The 15,577-nt window shown below is 45.5% G+C and overlaps 1 protein-coding gene across 4 annotated transcripts in view; it reads left to right on the forward strand.

The window, feature by feature from the left end:
- Positions 1-640: 640 nt before the first annotated feature.
- The window catches only part of AGPAT4 (1-acylglycerol-3-phosphate O-acyltransferase 4), a 120,017-nt gene continuing 105,080 nt past the window's right edge, over positions 641-15,577 (forward strand). For 2 of the 4 annotated variants that reach the window (XR_011074911.1, XM_068550723.1), the window contains exon 1: positions 1,233-1,360. The gene's annotated coding sequence lies outside the window, so the exon portion shown is untranslated. Of the gene's footprint in view, positions 803-1,232; positions 1,361-9,842; positions 9,938-15,577 lie in introns of those variants that run through there. The other 2 variants (XM_068550724.1, XM_068550725.1) reach the window with 2 other exon arrangements.

Below are 15,577 nucleotides of genomic sequence, written 5' to 3' on the forward strand. Positions count from 1 at the left end.
AAATTTATTTTTCCATGAATATTAAAATAAACCATTGCCACAAATGGGTTTTCTGTTCTGGTCCTTTTTTATGCCTTAGATGTCCTTTAACCCCATTCATGCTTTTCCCTCTCTCCATCACAGACTATCAAAACGCCGCACACCCTATAGGACCCAGTCCAAACCATGTTTGCTGAATTCTGAATGCCTTTTTTTCGCTCATCATAACCAAAAAGAGCTCCTTCCATCCTCTCTATTTTCTCATGGCACGCTGTTTTTAGCACTTTTGTAGCTCTTAGTAATTCTGCAATATGGTCTAGTTATTTGTGAACATTTTATTTTTTTCCCTGTGGATTGTAAACATCTAAAGAACGGCGGTGAACACAGGAATCATATGTTAGTACTCAAATATTATTTGTGGCAATGGCTCTAATAAAGAACATTTGAAGGGCATACATCTTAACTGTTTGGAGGTTGAAAGTGGTTTTTAGAAATGTTGGAGACCTGGCATTTCTGGAGGTTCAAAAGCCCGCCCTCTTTTAAAATTATGAGGACTCTATCTTATTATAAAGATCTGCCCAGACCCTCTCTAACACTGCGCGTGAATGCCACGTGCATGTGCTTGCGTGCGTGCGCGCGCGCGCACGGGGAATCAACCCTGGTAGCTGCTTTGCTGGGAGAAAATCCATCGACCTCCAAGCCCCTGTTTCCCAGCTCTTAACATCTCAGATCGCTGGAATTTTCAGTAGTATTTTGTCGAAGGTGCTTTGGGGCTCTTCCGAGTGGAGTGCAATCTCCTTTCCGCACCGCGTACCAGTGAGAGGTGAGGGGGCATTGCAGAGTGCGGGTATTTTACCAAACAAAATATCAGCCAGTTTAGGGCAATTTCCAGGTCTCAGCACAGAAGGGTCTGGATCTGTCCGAGCTGAGGTTGGAGGAGCCATGTCGGCATAGGGATGCAACAGGATTCGGGAGGCGCGGCCGAAAAAGAAAGGCCACCTAGCGGGCTTTGTTTCCGATTCTGGCAGGTTCTCCGGCCAGAGATTTCAAACGTGAAGCCAGCCGAAGCACTTCCTTACACTAATTGGAAGGGGAGGGGGAGGGACTCATGTTACACCAGCTCGTATCTCCCTCCCCATAACTGCTAAATTGTAGCTTTAAAAGGAAGTGACATGGGGTGGGGAGAGACGTCAGCTGAGGACCACTTTTTTTTTTTTTTTTTCCGAAGAGTCCACCCCATGGGTGGAGTCTGTCTCGCTTTTTCTTTCCAGTGTTGGCTGACTTACAGCTCCTATAAACTAGTGGCAATTTCTGCACCCCAGCCTGCTCCCTTTCAGTTTCTGATTTCTAAGTCCATGTGTCCAGGGCTGCCAGAAAGGAGGTATGTGCCGTTCGTGCTATTTCCAGGCGACTTCACCTCTGGGCGTGGCGGATGTTTGCGCCCCTCTCTCTATCACCCTTATTCTCTCCTGGGCTGGATTTCATTAAAACCTCTGCAAGGGGTAGGTAAGAAAGAGGAGGCGAGGAAGGCGGAGAAGGAAGTGAGGCGACAGTGGGAACGTGGAGGGGCGGCCCTGGAAGGCAGCGGGGGCTTTGCTGCCGCACAAGGACCGTTTCTTTGTGCTCAGCTGGGGGAACGTGCCTGTCCGCGCTGTGATTTCGAGCTGCCGCGCTGGGGTTCATTTCCCCCTGCCCAGCACCCCCCGCCTCGGGTGAAAGAATTTTCTCTGCAATAGACGAAGCCGGGGAGAAGGTTCCTGTTACAGATCGGTCTCTTTTGTGTCATGCAACATGTTCTTCCGTCTCTGCCGTTTCTATGGCAACCACAAAAATACTACCCCAAGTGCAGCCCCGATATCCACTGCTTTATTTGTGATTGCTGCGCGTCGGCTGCTTTCCGCGCTGGTTCTCGCCCAGGCTGTTCAGAGGCAACCTGGCTTCGCGGCTACCCCTCCTCACCCCCGCTTTGGTTTTTCCCTATCACCGGAGGGCTGGGGGAGGGGAGTTGTCAAGGAAACGGGCATTTGTAATTACCTCTTTATTTACTGAATTTTCAGCCTATGACTTTCCTCATCATCTCTGGGAATTAGAAAAAGGAATGATTTGATGTTTATGTAAGTCTTCAGTTTCTGGCCTTTTTTGAAAACCTAAACTGTTCTCAAGACGTGATGTTAATCCTGTGATCAAACTAAGTGGCGGGGGGGCGGGGAAGAGCACTTCTTTAGAGGAGGTGAGATCCTTGGAAAAAGTTGTAGAGGGTGTTTGAGAATTCACACTGACGTTATTGTCTGCCCAGGTCTGCCTAAAAGTCTGAATGTTTAAAAGAGGGGTCTTTGCTGTAGTCTGAACTTACTTAGCACACAATCCAAGTTCAACAAGTATAAATGAGTAACAAATGGTAACTACCAGCAGGACTCTCGGTTTTTCGGGCATCTTCCTAATACGGATCAGCTGTCCACTCTCCTTAAGGTGAGGGTCCATAGACCTTCTCTTTTTTAAAACTGGGAAGAGATTAACCCAGCTGTGCTTGTTAGTCACGCATCCTGAGTTGGGAACAAAAAAAAAAAAAAAAAAAGATATCATAAGATAAGGAAGAAAGTGTGTGTCTGCGGTGTGTATGTGCATCTGATGTGTGTGTATGTGCGTGTGATGTGTGGTGTGTGTGTGTGTAGTTGGGCAGGGAAACTACTGAATCTTCTAAGTATCCTCTATGGAGAGAAAAAGAGTTGATTGTCAGGAAAAATATAAAACATGAGAGAAAAAAAGTATCATCTACATAGTATTATTAAGCAAAGTTAAATATAATTAAAATCAAGTGACACATCTGTTGAACAGACATAGTCCAAATGGGCTTATTAGCAGGTAGGAGTCAAATTGATGCTTTTATTCAGTGCATCTGAGGAGATGTTTGACAACAGACACCATTCTTCTAATGGGCATCCTGAATTACCAACTTAGGCTTTGTAGGACGGATCGATAGTAATCTCACCCTTGATTCTTAAAATTATCTGTAGTTATGGATAAAGGTTTGTGAAGGTGGCTTAGCCTTCACAATGCCTTTCCACTATGAAGCCAAAAGCATCACTTAGAAACCTCAGAGTAACCCCTGCACAGGGAAGCAGGAAGAAGGGGTGGTTTAATGAGGTTCTGCTTGCCAAGATCTTTATCTCAACATGCTGTTGTCTATGACTTATAAAACTTTTTATAGTGCAAGAGGTCTTAAGTATTTCAGATACAAAAGTTATCTAAAAAGGGGGCTAAATAGCATGGCACAAAACTAACGGGAGGTAAGTAAAGACAAGAGAACTAGTTAAAAAGTCATAAAACACAGAAAAGTGTCATTAAAAAATATGACTATTGTTTTGGAAAGCACATGTTAGTACATATAAACAGTTGTAGGTTTATAGGTTTGCGATGTTTGCAAAGTGTGGAAACTAGTCAGACTAAGTTACTGTTTTTCCAGCCTGAGATGGTCCTCAAGGATGTAGACTTGACTACATGACCCATCTGTGGAGCAGATGGAAAGTGTGGAAGTCAAGTGTGTGGTGCGAATACTCTTGAGTTTCCACATCTAGGAGTTTCACAGCAAAAAGCCTTGTAAGATGGAGTTCAAAGGAAAAGTAGCAAGAATTGTTTGGAATTTCAGCCAAAAAAAGGGAAATCACTGTCCTATGATCGGACCCTGAGTAGAAGTTAAAAACATAATGAACAGTCTTGAGCCGGGGAGGGTCAGTGGAGCTATAGATGCAAAGCAAATTCTGGGTCCAGTGAAAGAGGCTGGATGGAGGTGATGCTGAGGAAATAACTGGTGAAGCTGGAGTCAGTCACCATCGTGTTGGGATTTCATGGCTCTGAACCGTGTGCTGTCAAGTTTGTGAAGAAAACAGAAGTGGTGGTCTGTGCTCTCAAGTTTAAAATCCTCCAAACAGGGGTGACAAAGTGTGTAGATGGGCACAGAGCTGGAGAGAAAGAGGCAGGGCAAGAGGGAAATGAGAAGCGAGATGCCGTGAGTCTGGGAAGAAGTAGAGGATGGTGACATTGAAGGTTTGAAGGGGAGGGGACAGACGATTCAAGGGGAAGAGGCAAAGGTGTCTCAGGTAACAGGGACGGATGGTGAGAGATGGGTCCTGGTTCATGGTTCTTGTCCAAAGCAGGAAGAAGTCCATCTTTAGTATGGAAATAGCCCAGGAGCAGTCTGTGCTGGTGGAAAGAACTAGTAGGGATTCAGGGACAGAATTTTGTTTAACCCAGAACGAGACTGGTAGAAAAGAAGGACTATGTAAGTAGGAGGCAGAATCCTTCGTAATTCAGTTATTCTTGAGTTGAAGCTCTAAGAACTGCAATCAGACTTAAATCAGACTTTAAACAAGTCAGAAATTTGGAAGCGGGAACTCCGCACGCACCCACAACGTCATTCTAATAATACCGACCATTGCTGTTGCTTTAAATTGTGGGGTGCTCAGATGAGCATTTGGCAGACTTACTATGTTTTGTGCAATCTGCTGTGTTCTGAAAAGGAGGTCTAGTGGGTATGGGGAGACACTGTGTTCACAGTTCTGAAAGGTTTTTGATGCCTAAATGTTCATATGTAATCACGCCGGGCTTAAAAACTATCTCACATCACCCAGAACCTGGGCAACTCTAATTCAATAATCTTTGTCCCAGGACAGAATCCATTTGGAAAGTTTTGGAACTCGGAAATTTGGCTTCATGTATGGACCAGGGAGAATCACTGCTAAGGTTCTGGGAAAGAGGAAGCTTAAATCATGAACTTGTTCTTTTAACAGTATTTCTTTTGCGTTTATTATGTGCCGAGTGCTGTGGACACACTGTGAGCAAAACCGCATACAGTGTAAATAGCTAGTTTTCAAATATCCGAAGGGTTTTTAAGGGAGATACTGTGACTGGCTGATCTCCATTCTCTTCTAATGACTGAATAAGAGGAAATATTTTAAAACAAGAGCAATTTTTTGGTGAACGTTATCATGGAACAATCTATCTAACCTGTCCTTCTTTATTTTTCAAGACTTGTTCCACAAAGATTTTCTACTTGTGTTTGTTTTTGTTCCTCCAGTCTGGTTTGCTTTACTTCTTCCTTTCACCTTTAGTCCTACCTTTCAGTCACCATTCATTCATTCATTCATATATCATCCATCCACCCATTTTACTCATTCACTCAACAAATGATATCAGTATCATGTGTCAGGTACTATATATTATGGATATAGCAATAAATGGGAAACTATTTCTTCCCTAAAAAAGCTCAGGAACTATCAGAGAGACAGATGTAGAAACAGCCCCTTAAACCAGGGCGTATTGTTCTTTTTTTTTTTTTTTTTAATTAAACTACAGTTGATTTACAATATTGTGTTAGTTTCAGGTGTACAGCTTCAGATTCTTTTCCATTATAGGTTATACAAGGTATTGAACATAGTTCCATGTACTATGCAGGAAATCCTTGTTTATCTGTTTTATATATAGTTGTGTGTGTCTATTAATCCCGTGTTTAAAATTTTTTCCTCCCCCTCCCCTTTCCCTTTTGGTAACCATAAATTTGTTTTCTATGTCTGTGAATCTGTTTCTGTTTTGTAAATAAGTTAATTTTTATTATTTTTTTAGATTCCACAAATCAGTGATGTCACATAATGCTTGTCTTTCTCTGCCTGACTTACTTCACTTAGTATGATAATCTCTAGGTCCGTCTGTTTTGCTGCAAATGACAATATTTCACTCTTTTGAATGGCTGAGTAATATTCCACTGTGTAATATACAGGGGTAATTGTTTTTGATTGAAGCATCTGTTGGCTAATGGCACCAGATGCTTCTTTCATTGAACCATTTTATACATAGATTGTTCTGGGCAGAGAGGGAGAGAGTGCTTAGCAGTTGACTGTTCATCTTATAACTTTCTTGTCTCTTCCTTCATTGGTTGAGCTTATGTTTGATGTCAGTAAACATTTGTTGATTAACGATATGGAAAAAGTGAGGTTTTGACCCTGGGGACACAGAGGCACAGAGGGTAGAAGGCTTGTAAATTCTCTTCCTGAAAAATACAAACTGAGTGAGATAATCTCTCAAAGTTCCCTCAGAGTGAGTTACCTGTAGACTCTGTGGGACTATAGGTCCCTCCAGATGGACTCAAAATATAACATTTTAAAAAGACAGACTCCCAACTGCATCCAAATTATATGCCCATTGGTTTACTAGATAATCCTCTTGCCATTAGATTTCCCATAAGATGTTGCAAGTCTGTGTCTTGTTCCACAAAAGCAAGTGGGTTTAAACACTTTAAATCTAAATACCCCAAATAAATAATGTTAAAACCTTGTTGCAACACTTCCTGTTTGTATTTCCTGCTGTCATGCAGCTCCTCTCAGCAGGACTGTCTGACCGCAGGTGATTTCTACCTTCAGCAGGAAATTATATGGGCAACCTAACCAAGTTCATCCGGAATGCCCCGCCTCCGGTGCCCGCCTGACCTTCAGAGAAAAAACGTTTAGCAAATTCCCCCTCTTCTTTGTTTTTTTTTTTTTTTTTTAAACATCTTTATTGAAGTATAATTGCTTTACAATGGTGTGTTAGCTTCTGCTTTATAACAAAGTGAATCAGTTATACATATACTATATGTTCCCATTTCTCTTCCCTCTTGCATCTCCCTCCCTCCCACCCTCCCTATCCCACCCCTCTAGGTGGTCACAAAGCACCGAGCTGATCTCCCTGTGCTATGCGGCTGCTTCCCACTAGCTAGCTATTTTACATTTGGTAGTGTATATATGTCCATGACACTCTCTCACCCTGTCACATCTCACCCCTCCCCCTCCCCATATCCTCAAGTCCATTCTCTAGTAGGTCTGTGTCTTTATTCCCGTCTTGCCACTAGGTTCTTCATGACCTTTTTTTTTTTTCCTTAGATTCCGTATATATGTGTTAGCATACAGTATTTGTTTTTCTCTTTCTGACTTACTTCACTCTGTATGACAGACTCTAACTCCATCCACCTCATTACAAATACCTCCATTTCATTTCTTTTTATGGCTGAGTAATATTCCATTGTATATACGTGCCACATCTTCTTTATCCATTCATCTGTCAATGGACACTTAGGTTGCTTCCATGTCCTGGCTATTGTAAATAGAGCTGCAATGAACATTTTGGTACATGACTCTTTTTGAATTATGGTTTTCTCAGGGTATATGCCCAGTAGTGGGATTGCTGGGTCGTATGGTAGTGTTATTTTGATTGTGGATGAGATCGGCTTCTCCCTTCAGCAGGAAGTTGTTTCAATCTCTCCCCTCTGACCTTGGGTCACACATGATGGCTATTTCATGGTCATTTCTATGTAGGATCCAACAAGAGAAGAGGCACATTGTGTACTTCATGGTAGTTTGAAACCGGACACTGAAATTCCTGCAGGAGATTATTCCTCAGCCTGGGGAATGACAGGTAACTTGTAGAAGCCATCAGGGATGCTGAGGTGACTGGCCAACCTGTAGGATATATATGAGAATGATAGCAGCCCACCTGTGCTGAGGGCACCCTATGGGCAAGTCTATTACACAGACCTCACATTTATTCATTCCCTTTATCCTCATAACAAACGAGCAGGTTAAAACTGTTATCAATTTGCATTTTAGATAGAGAAAGTAAAGTTGAGAGAGAGTAAGTTACTCCCCTAATACCATAGTAAGTAACAGAGCTGAGATTGGACCCAAGACCATGGTACCCCACCGCTGACCCCCTATTTCCATGGTATCGTATTTATGCGTCTATGCCCCGGCCAGCCCAGTGCCTGGGACATAGACACACAGTATTTCTACAGTTGTGAACAGCTCTCTCTACTGAGCTGGGAAGGGAAGGTATGGACCTTCCCTTGCATGCCAGCCCAGTGCCTGGGACATAGACACACAGTATTTCTACAGTTGTGAACAGCTCTCTACCGTATGGACCTTCCCTTGCATGCCTTCCATCCTACGTTTTAGGAGCTTCAGAAATTTTGGAAGAGAGAGTAGTATTTTAGAACTTGGGCGGTGGGGGGCGGGGAACTAATAGCCATACTTCTAAGACAAACTACTGTAATAGTTTTCAGGGGGCTTTATTATTTTGTTGTGGTTTAGCCAGAAAGGTGATACGGTGGGGGAAGGGAACAGGTCCTGTGATTAAAACATCTGAGTGACAGTGCAATTCATACATCAAACTAAATATGAACTGTTCGCAAAACCAATTTATAACCAAGGATTGAACTTTGCCGAGAAGTTGCTCTTCAGGATATCTGCTATCGCTGCTCTCAGTGGTTCCCAAGGCCATGGGTAGATGGAGTCAGCGTTTCTTGTCTGTTGTTGATTGTTAACAGATCAATTAGCAAGTTTAAAGGCAGAGTGTTATCTGAAAAGATACCACCAGTGCTTATCTTAGACAGACTTTGAAATGAGAATGGGAGAAATGCATTGAGTGAAGTTTGGTCTTTTTCCCATCTCTGTCAGCTCCCTCCTGAGCTGTCACCTCTCTGTGGGCAGAGGTTAACCCAGGCTGATGAAATTTTAAAGAGTCTGTCCATACCTAGCAGTTCTTCCCAGGATGCTGCAGCCGTCAACACACAATCAATGCCATCATCTGAAACCTCCCTTCCTCTCTCCTTTGCTGTGGGGAAGGGTAGGTTGAAAGGAGACGTGGTGGGTAGCTTCCTTGTGTGTCACCCTTTGGGCCTGTCTCCCGAACCTCTGGCCTCTGCTGTCTTGACTTTCTTCCTCTATCCCATTCATTCTTCCTAAAAGTCACTCTTTCCAGATGCTATTACATTATAGACAGTTCTTTACAGTTCTAGCCTCATGACTGCACTGGGGGCTTCTCATGAAAGTTTCTAGCACAGAGCAGCACGCCTGGCACTGAATGGGTGCTGTAGCCTAGACAAAAAAAAAAAGTGGGCACAAGAGATCCAGGGTCAGATATGCCTGATCTGATGCCTTCCAGCCAGGTCCTCCCAGGTTGACATTCCTTTAGGGCAAGTTTTTTTTTTTTGAATTTTATTTTATTTATTTTTTTATACAGCAGGTTCTTATTAGTCATCAGTTTTATACACATCAGTGTATACATGTCAATCCCAATCTCCCAATTCATCCCCCGCCCCCCCCCGTAGGGCAAGTTCTTAATCTCAGCACTGTTGACATTTTGGGCCAGATAAGTCTTTGTTGTGGGGCCGTCCTGTGCGTTCCTGGCCTCCATCGTCTAGATGCCACCACCACCCCAATTGTGACAGCCAAAAATGCCTCAGACTCTGCCAGATGTCCCCTGGAAGGGCGAAGTCACCTGCACTTGAGAACCACTGCTTTAGGGAATTGCCACGTCTGAGCTCACGTGGTCGGCTCCCCCATCCAAGCAAACGGGTCCCTCAGGATTAACCTGTACTCCCCAGGTTTACAGACATGAGTCCAAACCAAAGGTGCAATTCATTCACTGAAATTAATAAATAGACAGGAATTGGAAAATAATAATAAAATAACTGAAAGGCAGACCTGTAACTGGAATGTATTCAAAGTTTAGTGCCCTTTCTCTGGCAAACCTGCTGCAGTCACCTTGTAACCCGAGGCTGCAGGGAGGGAGCTGGGCGGGGCTGGGTGGGCGGACAGTATCTCAGAACTCTGTTTAGGGAGACCCTGCCCGTGGGCCTGGCCGGGCACGATAGATTAACATATCTATAGAAAGATTGAGAGCTGCTCGGCATAACTGACCTCACCTTTGCTGGGATTTGCTGATTTACCCCATTTCCTGGGTCTACACAGGGAACCACGTGCTCCATGCCCAGGTCTCACTAGTAATCGCTTGTCTCGGAGGAGCACAGACCTCCAGCTGTGGTGGGTGTTTCCAGCCTCTCCCTCCTTCTGGTCTCTGGTCTCTTGTCTCCAGCGCTTCCCACTGGGTTGGAGGCCAGCTTCCCTGTTCGTCCTGGACCCCCCTGCTTCAGGTAAGGCCCGCTCCCCAGCCCCATGCCTGGGGCTCACGTGGTGTCTAGTCTCTGCCCTGTCCCTTCTTTTTGTCCGCCCTTCTCCCTCCTCCCTTCCAGGACCTGAAAGATGGGAGTGAGTGGGGTGAGTCTGTTATTCCCACGCCCCACACAATTCCAGAATCTTCTTACAGCGTTTCTGAATCCTTGTGTCCAGCCTGTTATTGGCTGGGCACTGAGGGTACACGGATGAGCCAGACAGGGTCACTGCCTGGAGGACAGGCCAGAAACCTAAGTGGATCATTTTAACACACTGGCGGGAGAGTGCAGAGCGCTGCGGAAGCATAGAAAGGGGAGCCCCTGATCCCCCATCCAGTCTGGGGCTTCAGAAACGCTTCCTAGAAGCGGGGTGCTAATGCTGGGGTGCTCTGTTTACAGAGGGGCAGGATGTGAATCAGGAAGTGATCAGAGACGAGAGTGTGCCAGGTGGTGAAGGGGCCTGGACGGCAGGGACAGTGAGGTGGGGGACACTCCGTTCCTTGGACCCTGTGAACTGATCTGGCTGTCATCGTAGGCAGGGAGAGCCCCGTCAGGCTGGTGCCTTGGTCCAGGAGACCAAGGTGGAGGCCAGGCCTGGGAGGACGTTGCAGAAAGAGCCGGGCTGAGAACTCCGGGAGATGGAGCCCCAGGATTTTGTAATGGGTTGTACAGAGGGCTGCTTGGATGCTCTGGGATAGTAAATACAGAAAGAAACCTTCCCTGTAATAGTCTTCCCAAAGGGTCACCTCTATTATGCTTTGTAATGTAGTCATTTATGCACTTTAATAATATCAACCCCCTTTATTCAGCATTTACTACTGTGTTATGTGCTCTGCCTGTCCGATCCCATTTTGTCCTTATCCAGCCTTGTGGGTTGTGAATTCTTTTCTCTAGTCTGACTTGAAACTGAGGCATAGAGTGGTTAGCTAGCTTTCCTGAGTCACAGAGCTAGCAATACCTGTGGGTGGAGCAAAGACTGTGACTTTTGATCAAAGAAAGAATTATAAAAGCATCTTATTTACTTGTATGATGTATTCTTTCCCACAATTTCCCTGGATCTTCTTTTAGGGGGAAAGGATTTCCATAGCTTCAAAATGTGCAGAAATTCGTCTTAACCTCCCAAATCATGCAGAAGTTTAAGAAGTTACTTATGACCAAACAATATAATGAAAGTTTCATGGTGTCTCTAAAATCCTCATTTGACCTCCATTCCTAGAGGAATAATAGAGTTAACATTTAAGGGAAACAGAGAGAGAGGACCACAGAGATATTTTAGGTGTGCCTGATTATTTTAATTATTTATGTTGGTTCCAGTTTTAGCCAGATTGGCACTTCCTCCTTTCTCCCACTGCTTCTGTCTTCTGAAACGGCTGAACTGTGATTTGTCTTTAAGACAGTCTGGTTTAAAAATCTTCCCTCTGGCCTGACTGCCCAGAGAAGACGTACCTTCTGTGCTTTGCAAGGCTGGGAGCTCGCTGTGTCCTGTGGGTGCTGGGCGGGCCCTGAGCTGCAATTTCCTAATGAGCACGTGACATAACCTTGCCTGCTTCTCTGGGCAGGGAGAGGATTCTCCTGGTGGTCAAGGTGTCCTGCCCTTGTCAAAGGCCACAGGAACGTTTCATCAATGAGAGTCCGGAGACTACAAGGCCCCGTTCTCTAGCCGCTCTCTGCTGGGCCTAGTAGACTGGCAGCCTTTAGGACCACAGCGAGCAGCATGGCATAAGAGGGAGCAGGGCTGTGCCACGGAGCCTGGCTTCGGCCCCAGCTGTGGCCATCTGCTTACTCTCTGTGGGACCTTGGGCTCCTTGAAACCAGGGACTGTCTTAGTCTGTGCTGTCCCCTGGCACTGGCAAGTGGCCTGGCACATCCTGGGTCCTCATTTCCCGATCCCACTAAGGAGGAGTCCAGGGTGGATGGAAATTCTTCAGCCACCTCATCCTGGGGCCATCTGGGGCATGTGCCAGCTGCAGGGTAAACTGGGCCCAGCTCACTCAAGCATCAGTTTTGCCAGAAGATCCAAGGGAAAAGAATTTTTAAAAAGAAAACAAGCATGGACAGGCCATGACATAACGCAAAATTTACATGAACTTTTAAGACAATACAGAAGACTTTTCAGGCCGGGTTGTTTGGATGGCTTTAGGCCATAGCTCCAGACCCTTCACAGTTAGTTTCCTCTGCTGAAGGGAATATTTCTGTGGACATTTTTGAGAAGAAAAAACTGAGCTGGATAATCTCTAGCTGACTGTGGGAAGGAACAGTCCTTTCCCTTCCCCTGCTTCCTACTCTCTCCAGTGGTGAGTCTTGGGGATGGGATGGGATGGGGCCGGGCCTGAGTAATCCCTGAGAATTTACCCACCTTGACTGTTTTCTTCTCTGTGTCTATCTGCTCCTGAAGGTCTAACTGATGGAAGGTTGCTTGGATCTTGCCCTTTTCGTCTCTGGTCACCCACCTTTTGTGCCCTCCCTCCCTTGATAATGGAGTAATAGCTTCTCTGGATGAGCCCACCCCTTGTTCTTTTCTTTCTGATCTCTTCCTCTCCCAATACCTTGACTATCTCTTGGACAAGGAGTCAACTCTTATTGCTGGCTGATATCTGTTATCTTATCGTTTTGGGGTGAGTTATCTCCCTGTTCTCATAAAACCTTCCTGCATGGGGTTATCTTTTGAAATCTGAACGAAGCAGTCAGGCAGGTGAAATTTGCCAATTCAGATACTAGCAAGCTATCATAAAGGTACCCCTCACTCGAAGGGTCTCACATTCTCCAGAATAACCTCACCCAAACCTCCTGCGTGAAATGAAAAGCTTGGATAGAGCTCATTGTAAGAGATGGAAAGAGAGCCCAATACCTAACTACCCCAATAAACCACTTTTTTTTTTTCCTTTACAGTAAGACGTTGGAGGAAAAAAAATCTGAGCTATGGACTTTGCCCAGGCACAAGCAAACCAAGTGTTTTTTTTAATGTATTAGAGAATAATAAGGAAGAAGGGTGGGCCTCTTGTGTGTGTGTGTGTGTGTGTGCGTGTACATGCTCTTTTTAAAAGCATGTTATTAAGTGCGTATATGAAGTGTCACTTGACCCAACATTTCATAATAATCTTTTTTTTTACTTTTTGGCCACGCCCCTCGGCATGTGGGATCTTAGTTCCCCAGCCAGGGATTGAATCCGTGCTCCCTGCGTTGGAAGTGTGGAGTCTTAACCACTGGACTGCCAGGGAAGTCCCGATAGTAATCATTTGAAAATGGAAATAGTGCTGTCAGATTATCAAGGTGCTATGGGGTCTGTGCATTAGAAGTACTACCATCTATTGCAGGGAAAGTCACATTAGAATATTTGTGTGACACAGGCAATGGGATTGGCATTCTGGGGGGAAAGTGGAGAAGAGGTACTCTCTGACCACAGGGAGTTTATCTAATTCAGATTAAACCAAAAGTCTGCTGAAACATACCCCATTTAAGAGATGGTAACATATCCAGCCATGTGGAACGCAGCCCCAGATCCGAAATACAAAGTGAGAAACACTATTGTCAAAGCCTGTGTACTTCATTAGGCTTAATCTGATTTTTCCGGAAACCTACTTAGCACGCAAAACACTGAAATGACTGGCTTAACAAGCTTGGTTCTCTGTTTTCCTGGGTAAATGGTAAAAAAGCAGCAATTGATGGCAGGGCAGGAAAAGAACTAAAAAGATGGCAGGGCAGGGGAACTAAAAAGATGACTACTGGTTGAGACCCACTGATGAACAGCAGAGCCATGGTCCTGAGCTGCCCGTGTTGTCCCCAGTGGACTTCATTTCTTAAGGCAGGAGAGTCCAGGTGACACTGGAAAGATTGTCACCAAAACAAAAGTTCTGTCAGTTTTACCTTTTGGCAACTTTAGTTACACATTTTAGCTTTCCAGAAAGTTCCTTCATTCAGAACATGTCTCTGGCTGACCCAGGTGAGGGAGGAGATTGCTGTAGTGGGGGTCACGGTGGCCTGCAGGCTGCTCCCGGCTTGGCCCTCGTTTCAGAAGCTGCGCTCTGAGCTGGCCTTCCAAGCACGAAGTGGAGTCTTTGGCATTAAAACAGAAGCAGGAGGGGGTTTAATCAAAGACAGGAGGAGTGAGCCGACGTGGAGCTGCCGGTGGAGGTCTTGGTGACCTGTGCAAACACTTGGTCTTTAACGCAGAGTCAGGGGACCAGCCACGGCTCCTGTGAAGGGAGGAAGCGGCTGCTGTGGCGAAGGGGCCGCGTCTCACTCCCTGAGTCCAGGTCTCGGTGGCAGTGTCTCGGCTGCGGGCTCAGCCTGCCTCTTCGTTAGAATCACCTGCCTTGGACCGGCTGGTCGAGTCACTGGTTCCTCGTTTTTGCTTTTAAGTTTTCTAGGTGTTTCCAATGGGCTGGGAGAACTTGGACCACTGATGGAAGGCGGGTGACTAGCAGGAAAGTGATGGGACAAAAGGAAAGTCAGAGCCATGACAAAGGCGGTGGTGATGGTGATGGTGACGGTGATGGTGACGGTGACGGTGATGGTGATGATGGTGATGATCACGGTGATGGTGACGGTGACGGTGACGGTGATGGTGACGGTGATGGTGATGGTGACGATGACGGTGATGGTGATGACGGTGATGGTGATGATGATGGTGACGATGATGGTGACGTTGACGGTGATGACGGTGACGATGACGGTGACGATGATGGTGACGATGACGGTGATGGTGACGATGATGGTGACGGTGATGGTGACGATGATGGTGACGTTGACGGTGACGGTGACGGTGACGGTGATGGTGACGATGATGGTGACGATGATGGTGACGATGACGGTGATGATGATGGTGATGGTGACGGTGATGGTGACGATGACGGTGATGATGATGGTGATGGGGATGGTGAAGATGATGCCACATTTAAGATTACCATGTACCAGGCAGGGCTCTAGAAACAACTAATCCTCACCACAACCCCATGATGTCGGAACTATTACTGTCTCCAGTTTACAAGTGAAGGAACTGAGGTTAAGTAATTTGCCCAGGGTCAAGTAGCTGATAAAGGCAAACCAGCTCTTGGCTCCTGAGCCCCTGCTCAGGCGTGAAGGTTGCTACCTTTACACTATGGAGCCCTTCAGATACTCAGCATTCAAGGTCCCCTATTATAAGAAGGCAGCAAGAAGCCACAGTCCTCCTTCATAACTAAAGACAAAGACATAAAGAGGCTAAAACCAGTGGCAGGGAAACCCCTTCTCTGATTTTGTTTTATTTTTCCCGACATTCTTGGATTTTACTTTAATGAAGTGGTGGAGTGTTAGGGTAGAAAGAGTCTGGAAGTTTCTGTCATCTCTGACCAACATATATTTCTAGAAAAGAGGTAGAGTTAATTAAATTACTGAGTTTTCCCACATCAAATACAGCTTGGAACATTACATTATTAGCTGGATTTAGGGAAAGTAAGATATCCCACCTGCCTGTTTGCTTTGTTTATGATGATGCCCTGATCTGGGCACAGGACAGCAGCCACGTTCCACTGACGTGGTCGTCCAGTCACTAATACACCACAAGGTGGGCATTTCTCCGCAACATGTGCTGGACGTGACTGACTGTTCAAGTCGTTCATATTATGAATATTTATTAACTGCCTG

The sequence above is a fragment of the Eschrichtius robustus genome, chromosome 9, assembly GCF_028021215.1.
Source record: "Eschrichtius robustus isolate mEscRob2 chromosome 9, mEscRob2.pri, whole genome shotgun sequence".
In the NCBI taxonomy this organism is placed as follows: domain Eukaryota; kingdom Metazoa; phylum Chordata; class Mammalia; order Artiodactyla; family Eschrichtiidae; genus Eschrichtius; species Eschrichtius robustus.